Source organism: Podarcis vaucheri (assembly GCF_965113315.1).
Source record: "Podarcis vaucheri genome assembly, chromosome: 8".
NCBI lineage: Eukaryota > Metazoa > Chordata > Lepidosauria > Squamata > Lacertidae > Podarcis > Podarcis vaucheri.
In genome coordinates this window covers 73,315,885-73,325,975 of record NC_138766.1, presented here as the reverse complement: position 1 = coordinate 73,325,975, position 10,091 = coordinate 73,315,885, and the positions used below count along the sequence as shown (strand labels likewise).

General features: G+C 44.4%; 1 long non-coding RNA gene across 1 annotated transcript; it reads right to left on the bottom strand.

The window, feature by feature from the left end:
- Positions 1 to 559: 559 nt before the first annotated feature.
- On the bottom strand, positions 560 to 9,681 carry LOC309539880. The gene is made up of 3 exons (XR_014223024.1): positions 9,411 to 9,681; positions 1,152 to 1,287; positions 560 to 989 (listed from the first exon to the last, which is right to left on the bottom strand). It is a non-coding gene; the product is annotated as an uncharacterized lncRNA (long non-coding RNA).
- Between the last annotated feature and the right edge of the window lie 410 nt (positions 9,682 to 10,091).

The window sequence follows — 10,091 nt, the reverse complement described above, 5'->3', positions numbered from 1 at the left end:
AATGTGCTGCTGCTGTTGCTTTTATACAGGGGAACACCTGCTTATGTGGCCGTTTTGTTCCTGGCTGCCACACGCACAACTCCGTTCTACCCCTGCCCCCTTTCTGCACGTGTGTTCACAAGTCACAGCATGCCGATCACACACAAGCAGCGAGTTGCCTGTATTTGTTTTTCAACTTTTTTAAAAATAAACGTTAACTGTTTTCATATCTTTTATTATACAGTGGTACCTCGGGTTAAGTACTTAATTCGTTCTGGAGGTCCATTCTTAACCTGAAACTGTTCTTAACCTGAAGCACCACTTTACCTAATGGGGCCTCCTGCTGCTGCCGCGCTGCCAGAGCACGATTTCTGTTCTCATCCTGAAGCAAAGTTCTTAACCTGAAGCACCATTTCTGGGTTAGAGGAGTCTGTAACCTGAAGCATATGTAACCTGAAGTGTATGCAACCTGAGGTACCACTGTATTATATTGTAAATCACTTTGTGGTGTGTCATGGGAATCAATCAACTCATGAAATAGATAAGGTCTACCTCAAACTTCTGCCATTTGGGGTTTTTTAAATTGTTTTTATTAAAGACTTTTCTTGGGTTACAAACTTCTGCCATGTTGTGTCAGACACCAGGAAATGCATCTGTATGTGTGAAAGCAGCTCCAAATAAATTCATATGGGAAATAATAGGGATCCAATCCAATCCCCACCCCCGCACCCCTCTACCTTTTTCAGAGAACTATTGTCATGATCAGGAAGGCAAAAGTTGTCCAGTCACTCTCCAGTTACTTTCTGAAGCAAGGAAGACTGCAGAAACAGCACATGCATATATTCATGAAGCAACAGGACTTGGTCTTCAGCGCCATACCCTGAACTGGATTGATCACCCTTAAGTGACTCACTTGCCGCGTTTCCATTAGCAATTTCTTTTATGCAGATTTTTTCTCTCTCCTCCTGGCATGTAGAGGCTCCCTCAAGTGGCCATTTCAGCACCTGAAGCTGAATTAATCTTAAAATTAGTCAGGAGAAAAGCTTGGGGTTTCAAGAACAGATGCAGCCAAATGCAGAAATATGGTCTTCTATGGAAGAATGCAGATTTGTTTTTAAAAGTCTGGTTCAGAATTGATGATAAGCTGCTGCAAACGTTAATGCTTTCCTTACCAAAAGCGTTTAGCTTGATGATGAGAAACATGAAGATGCTCATAGCATTCGGTCGTAAGTTGTATCGCTTATAACCCTGGGCAGCGCCTCAATATATGGATCAATACATAGCATGCTAGCAAAAACAGATGTTCTTCTGGTATGGAAAGAGGGAATAATATCCACCATGAAATCTTTGTAAGATAATACAGGATGACACTAGGGCCAGACAATACCGAGCTACACAGAGCAATGGCCTGAGTCAGTATAAGGTAACTTCTTGTTTTATTTTTTCCTAATGGACAGGAGACACCACAGGTCATCCTCATGTCATACAGAGATGAGGTGTGGTTTTCAGGCTCCTTCCATTTCCTGTGTCCCACACTCCTCCACGTTCATCATCCTGAACCATGGCTGGACCATGAGAGTCTGTAGCTCTCTTCATGTGTTACTTGTGGAGGGCAAGTGTGGCAAAGGGTTGTGGGGCAGTGTGGTATAGAGGCTACAGTATCGGGCTAAGGCCTGGGAGACCAGGGTTCAAATCCCACACTCAGCCATGAGGCTCAATGGGTGGCCTTGGGCCAGCCACAGCCTCTCAGCCTAACCCACCTCAAAGGGTTGCTGTGGGAATTACAGTGACACCTCGGGTTACAGACGCTTCAGGTTACAGACTCCGCTAACCCAGAAATAGTACCTCAGGTTAAGAACTTTACCTGAGGATGAGAACAGAAATCACACGGCGGCAGCACGGCAGACCCCATTAGCTAAAGCGGTACCTCAGGTTAAGAACAGTTTCAGGTTAAGAACGACCTGTGGAACGAATTAAGTTCTTAACCCGAGGTACTACTGTGTATGTGGAGCGGGAGAACCACCTCAACCTCTTTGGAGAAAAAGGTGGGATAAAAAGACAATAATCAATCCATCTGTCAGTTTAGAATATTCCCCCCCCCCCCGCACAATTTTTAGCCCTGAAATTCTCTCAAAACAGCTAAAGATTCTTACAATAAAAATCACATTCAGGTCTGGTATGAGGAACAAGTGTATCATTGTGTCTCTATGGTGCAAGGATTGTTTGTGTGGCATTTCCTATTGCTGGTCTACAATGGTGCCTTCCTAGGCATCAGAGCACACTGGCATCCTCCAGGGAGGCAAAATGGGTGTGTGTGGGGGGAGTGTTTGAGTATCTGGATCTCGCCCTGTGCACGATGGAGGCAAACCGTTCATAATTTGCATTTAAGGATTAAGATAAAAAGTAGAAACAAAACCCAGAGCTTTGTTTTTTCCAAGGGAAACGGGGTATTCGAAGAGAAAGGCTGCCCCTTTTACGCCAACCCTCACCCTACAAAAACAACTGTCCTTGCTAGCAGCCTCCCTCATGCATCAGTCAACAAAAACGCATCTCTGAGCACGAAGACCTGTTGGCACAGGCAGCCACTCATTCAAAAATACCATCTGTGCTTTCATGAAACTAGCAGCAGTGACAAAGTGCATGTGAATTCCCAGTATTCATAATAATCAAACAGTCTGAAAAATCCCCTTCACAGAGCCAGCTTCCCACACTAGGAAGCTCCTTCGGTATTAAAGCCACCAGCACCAGACATTTCTGTTCCTACAGAGAAGCAGGGATTATACAGTGTGCCTGGTTGACACATATCGCTAATCCAAACCATGGTTCAGCATGACTGTGCTGGTTTACAGATGAAAGATGGCCACCGCTTAGCTCATCCCCTACAGCCATGCTACCTGGGGATAAGCTTTGGTTTGGCTTTGCATTATGTCCAATCCCAAGCTCACGGTTTTTTCCTCCAGACCAGTTTCCCAAACTTAGGTCTCCAGCTGTTTTTGGCTACAACTCCCATCATCCCTAGCTAGTAGGACCAATAGTCAGGGATGATGGGAGTTGTAGTCCAAAAACAGCTGGAGACCCAAGTTTGGGAAACACGGCTTGAGACAAACCACAAGCTGTGACCACAGTTCTTGTTTTACCACATATGGTTTGTCTGGGGAAGGCAAAGCATAAGCTCATTTGGGGATGCAACACTGAGCATAGCCTTTCTCACCGCCTCTCTCACTTGCTCTAACTTAAATAAACTTATAAAAAAAACTTTTGTGTGTCTGTATAACCCTCACAATTGGAAGCCACAGCAGTGGCTGTGGCAGAACGAGGAAGGAAGTTTGGGAAACACTGAAATGGCCTTATAAACAACTAGGTGTATCTTTATTTTTTACATAGAGCCTTAGAAAAATGTAAACTGCAGCCATCTAATGGTGACGATGGGTACTGCACTCTTCTCGTAAGCCAGCCCAAGAGGTTTTGCTGTAAAAGAATCAGATTTACACATTGGGTGCTAATTTGTTATACGTTTGTATAATTTATCATATGCTGAGGAACAAATTCATGCTTGGGGTGCTGGCTATAGGTTTCCTCCCCTTGTCTGACTAGTGATGTTGTGCAGCATCCCAGGATACAACCTGATCTTTCATCAATCAAGGCCAGTTTTAAACGTCCTGTTGTCCCTAAGTGCCATTCACGAGAAAGTCTTGGCATTCCGACAAAGAGCACTAGAAGGTAACTGGACATTCCCCCCCCCATGCTCTTTTAATAAATGGAATGGGGATTTGATTTTATTTTAAATCATTTTTTAAACTCGTTTTGCATTTGAATATTGGTACCCACGCGGGTGGCGCTGTGGGTTAAACCACAGAGCCTAGGACTTGCCGATCAGAAGGTCGGCAGTTTGAATCCCCGTGACGGGGTGAGCTCCCGTTGCTCGGTCCCTGCTCCTGCCAACCTAGCAGTTCAAAAGCACATCAAAGTGCAAGTAGTTAAATAGGTACCGCTCCGGCGGGAAGGTAAACGGCATTTCCGTGTGCTGCTCTGGTTCGTCAGAAGCGGCTTAAGTCATGCTGGCCACATGACCCGGAAGCTGTATGTTGGCTCCCTCGGCCAATAAAGCGAGATGAGCGCCGCAACCCCAGAGTCGGCCACGACTGGACCTAATGGTCAGGGGTGCCTCTACCTTTACCCATTGGGCATGTGTGCTTCTTGTGTTATGATATAGGAGTATATGTTAACCTCTGCAGGCTAAAAGAGAGAGAGAGAAGAAAATGACTGAAACAATGTGATAGTATTCACACAAACACCATGGAGTGGTTACAACCCCTGTGTTACAACTCCTTCTGTCCTGGGGGTGGAGGGTGAAGAAACCCATTTGGAGGACCAAGACCGATCTGACACCGGGGGGGGGGCTGCCCCCGCTACAATCCTGCAATCGCCCTATGGGAAAGGTGGGGCACTGTCCTCTCAGTCTAGGAGAGGTGGCTGCGATTGCCCAGTTGGAGACCTGAAGAAGGCTGCCCATGCAAGGAGCACAGCCCTTTCAGCAGCTTGGCTAGAGCGGCAATTAAGACAGAGACTCAGGAGGAAGTAAGGTCTGAGAAGGACCGAGAGGAGGAGAAAGAAGGTGGAGGGAGGAGGAGGGAGGATTTCCCTACTGGAAATGGGAGCATGGAGGTGTGTGGTATAGTGGTTAAGAGCGGTAGACTCGTAATCTGGTGAACCGGGTTTGCGTCTCCGCTCCTCCACATGCAGCTGCTGGGTGACCTTGGTCTAGTCACACTTCTCTGAAGCCTCTCAGCCCCACTCACCTCACAGAGTGTTTGTTGTGGGGGGAGGAAGGGAAAGGAGATTGTTAGCTGCTTTGAGACTCCTTCGCGTAGTGATAAAGCGGGATATCAAATCCAAACTCTTCTTCTTGTCTAATTTACCAGGAACATGGGGGATGAGAAACTGCCCCTGGTCCACGGACCGCGTGCCACTGATCAAACATTTACTCAAACATCTTGAACAAGTGTAAGAAGCACTACACTTTCCTAGCTACTGCGCACCAAAATTCTCCCCCACTTTCCAAGAGTCTAAGAGTAAGGCAGAGAGGAGTAGGGAAGTGGCTATAGGAGGGAAGAAGCATTTCTACTCCCATCTTTCTACCATCCAGAAAATGGAAGCCTTGTGTTCGTCACAAAGCAAAAACAGAAATCCAGTGGTTCAAGAAAGGCAGGCTTCCCCAAACTCAGCCCTCCAGATGTTTTGGGACTACAACTCCCATCATCCCTAGCTAACAGGACCAGTGGTCAGGGATGATGGGAACTGTAGTCCCAAAACATCTGGAGGGCCAAGTTTGGGGGTGCCTGAAGTAAGGTATGAACAGTTATGCATATTCAAAAGTGTTGTCATGAAACTGACCTTGCTATCTAATTTACATACAGTGGTACCTCGGGTTACAGACGCTTCAGGTTACATACGCTTCAGGTTACAGACTCCGCTAACCCAGAAATATTACCTTGGGTTAAGAACTTTGCTTCACGATGAGAACAGAAATTGCGCCACGGTGGCAGCAGGAGGCCCCATTAGCTAAAGTGGTGCTTCAGGTTAAGAACAGTTTCAGGTTAAGAACAGACCTCCAGAACAAATTAAGTTCTTAACCCGAGGTACCACTGTATTTGGAAATTGCCAGGCATGTGTATCCACTAGACTAGAGGGCCAGTGTGCCATAGTGGTAGAGTGTTGGACTAGGACCCAGGAGAGCAGGGTTCAAATCCTCACTCAGCCATGAAGCTGTCTCTGGGTGACCTCAGCCTAACCTATCTCTTAGGGTCGTTGAGGGGATTAAATGAGGAGGGGGAAAGCCACGTATGCCACGTCAAGCTCCTTGGAGGAAAAGGTAAACTATAAATGCAATAAAAATAAAATAAAATTACAATAGAAAAGGATGTGGAAATGTCATTCTGATGGTGTCAACATTCCTGGTGCTGCTACTAATCCAGGGACGTTGCTATTGATCAGTGAAGGCTTGTGATCTGCCTAATTACTGAAGGCTGGGACGCCAAACAGCATGTTGAGACCGACTTTCCAACTGTGACATTAACTTTCTAGATGATAACTTCTTTTCTATTTGTTTTAAGACTCTGATAATTTGGGGAAAGGGAGAGAAGCAATTTCATGCCTCAGGTATAATACAGATTGCAGCTTCTTATCCCAAACTGGCAGTAAAGCTACCAGACACATTGAAACTAATATACATTCAAAGGCTTTTGCTACTAGAATAGTAAATTATAAAGTAATTGCAACAAGGCCCAAATGTTTGAAGTCCCAAATTCTGCATTTTAATATTGCTTAAGATTCAGGTCCATAGGTACAACCTCTTTTGACCTTTGGCTTAAAAAAAGGCCAGAACATTTCCCCTCTTTTTTCTTCTTGCGCCAGTAACTGGCTGGTGTTAATTTCATTTACACTTGGCTAAGCAATGGCCTGTTGTCTTTGTTCATGGAGTTTTCTTGGTAGGGATACTGGAGTGGCTTGCTGGTTCAAATTGATGCTTTTGAATTATGGTGCTGGAGGAGACTCTTGAGAGTCCCATGGACTGCAAGAAGATCAAACCTATCCATTCTTAAGGAAATCAGCCCTGAGTGCTCACTGGAAGGACAGATCGTGAAGCTGAGACTCCAATACTTTGACCACCTCATGAGAAGTTAAGACTCCCTGGAAAAGACCCTGATGTTGGGAAAGATTGAGGGCACAAGGAGAAGGGGATGACAGAGGATGAGATGGTTGGACAGTGAACATGTCCAACATGTTGGACATGTTGAAGCTAGCAACATGAGTTTGACCAAACTGCTGGAGGCAGTGGAAGACAGGAGTACCTGGTGTGCTCTGGTCCATGGGGTCATGAAGAGTCGGACCCGACTAAACAACTACATCAAGCAATGGCCAAGGAAATGACTCTTCCAGTGGGAGGAGGGTCCACAGCTCAACCACAGATTATCTGTTTTGCGTGCAGAAGGTCCCAGGTTCAATCCTTGGCACCTCCAAGTAGGGTACAGAGCCATCTGAAACTCTGGAAAGCCAGAAAGCCACTGCCAATCAGTGTAGACAATATTGGGCTAGATGGACCAATGGTCTGACTCAGTATACGGCAGTTTTCAACGTTCCCAAAGGGGAATGTTAACAGCAGAATAAGCTACACTTTCCGCTTGCCCCCGCCACCTAACAAAAATATGCAAAGTTCATTGCGCAGTTTTTCTAAAATGCTCAGATATTAAAATAGAGCGAGATGTCAAGTACTGACAAGCCAGTTGTTCCCCTATGAATTAAACATATGCTTTAGAACAAAGCTCACAGTATCATTTTAATGATATATCTGTTGTTGCTTTTGCTCGTTGTTCTAAAAGCCTCGGCACGTTCTCTCCATCTTTTAAATGCTCGCGACTGTCTGTTCCACCATTCAGTGCAGCAGTAACAGACACGTTAATTGAAATGTTTATGGTCCATTATATTCATTCCATGCCACAACATCTTCCCAACTTTTTAAAAAGAAGGGGAAGTGCTTCATTTGCCAAAGACAAGGATTATTGCTAGTCCCTTTTTTTGTAATTGCGGAGTAATCAGCACTTTACATTCTATTTACATTTCAAAGCAACAAGGAGCCCTATTCAGCAGCTGTGTAATTATGTTTCATTTGCAGATCACATTCACTCTCAAATAATATTCTCCTGGTGGTCCATGGTGTGTGTGTCACTTGTGCAATAGTATATTATTATTTCCTTTATTGATACCAGGAGTTATGCAAGAGGGCAGCACTTGACAGCAGCAGTGGATCTTTCTTTCAGCAAGTAGTCAATCCAAATTTCCGACAAAGGCATCTGTTAAGATGAGAATGAGACAATCTGGGAGATGCTCAGCTGTAGCTGAAAACACCAGCCACCTTGGCTTGAGGCCTTTCAAAAGACCATGAAGGCCATTAAGTTGAAGGAGCTCCTAAGCAAAGTTGGTTGTATCATTTCCCAGAGCTGGTGAAAACGAACAGTACATTCCTCCTAAATGTTCTTCTGTGCAAGCTTCTTTAACAGGACCAAACAAGGTTTATGTGAGCTTCTGAGGGACCCGAAATGCTTCCTAGGGCTCAGTGTTCAAGAAAAACAAATTAGAAAGGGGGAAAGCATGTGTCCTTGAGTAAATGTGTAGGGTTAAACTCTTGAGGTAGGTTTAAAGATGGCAAGAGAGTTTTTTTGTCTAAAGTGAAATGGTTGGTGTAATCTGAGAGGAGTGTAATGTTCTTAATTGCCATCTTTCCATTCATTTGTATTATTTATTATTATATCCCGCCCATCTGGGTGGGTTTCCCCAGCCACTCTGGGCAGCTTACAGCATATATAAAAACATAATAAAACTTCAAACATTAAAAAAAAAACACCCAGAATATCTTATACCTTGAGCTTGTATTCTTTTTACTGATGTTTCTCTCTGGTTAATCACCTTTGGAACCAATTGGTCGAAGGGCATAAAATAAATAAATATCTAAAAAGCAAAAAAACCAAAGGGCCTGCTGATTTAAGACCCCCGGTTTCACCCAGGCAAATTACAGATAAACAAATGGGTGGCATTTCCTTTGAAACCATAAAACTGATCCTCCTCCTGCCTCAGCCAATATCAAGTGTTTTGGGCTGTAGTAATCAGCCATGGCATTCTATTTGTACCACACGGCATGAGGCAAAACACTACCTGAAACACTGGATAAATCTTTGGAATGGTTTAAATGTATGAACTTCCAGCTGAGCAGCCTTATCTTTAAGCAGATAAATAGAAGCGGCCATTTTCCTCTCAAAAATTGCCTGGTCATTCTCTTGAGGCATTGCATCCAAAATTACAGAAGGAATACTGCCAAGGCAGCTGAAGCCAATGACAGCCAACCCCGTCCACATACAAGAAAGCCCCTGGGAATGATGATGCTTCGTAGTGTAGTGTTCCCATGGGGCATTTCATCCCAAAATGACAGATATTTCTGCTGGGCTGCTGAGGGCAGCTAAGGTCGCAATGCCTCTTTCGCCCCTGATAAAAACCAAACAATAGCTCTTAGCTGCCTTGTCTTTTAAGGTTTCTTTTTCTTATGTATTTTGTGTTTATCTTGTATTTTTATGTTGTGAAAAGTCCTGAGATCTACAGGCGAAGGGTGGTATACAATTTTAATTAATAATAATAATAATAATAATAATAATAATAATAATAATAATAATAGTCTGCCAAGGGTACTTTGCCAAAAGTAACTAGCTGCCTAGTTATGCAAAGTGATAGGTCTGAGGTATTATCTTCTTCATGAACTTCTGACTACTTTTCAACAATCACTGGATGATTCCCCCCTTCTTTTTTAAGATCCTTGGATCATGTCAGGCAGTCATGATTTAATCAGTTCCTGACAAATTTCCCTTGTCATTCTGCTCATTTACCTGATTTACAGCACCAGTTGGTACCATTCAATTTGTTTTTGACTCCTTCCTTTTTTAAAAGCTCCTATTTTAAGCAACCAGATGGGGGAAGAAGCAAATTATTGAAGGCTGAATTCTCACCTCTCATCTCGTGGGCTGGCTGCCGCTGTGTGAACTGTGAAGTTAAGGACAAGAATTTAATTACATTTCATAGCCTCGGGCAACCGTTCTGACCACTGAGAGATACAAAACCGATAGTCCGAAAATAATATACTAATAAGATTCTGCCAACTGTGACTCTCCCCAAGCACCTTACATGAAAGAAGAAATTATAAATTTAGACTGAAAAATAGGATTAACACCAAAACAGGAGGAAGTGTGTGTGGCTTTAGATCTGCAGGTGCACATTTTACCGCAAGGGTGGGGAACCTCCGACCACTAGGCCGAACCTCAGCCACCAGGCCTCCCCATTTGGCCCGTGAGGTAGTTTTCATGCCCCAAACTGGTGTGGGACACGTAAGGGAAGCGGCTAAAGCAAGACTGAATTCCCCATATGTCAGCTGGTTCACAGGGAGCTCAGTTCTGCTACTGTGAAGAAATCCCTGGGCTCAGATGACTCAGAAGTTTCTTGTTCTTCATGTTCACCGTATACCAGCCCTTCCTTTCAAGCCGCTTTTCGCACTTGGCACCAGCCGGTGGACC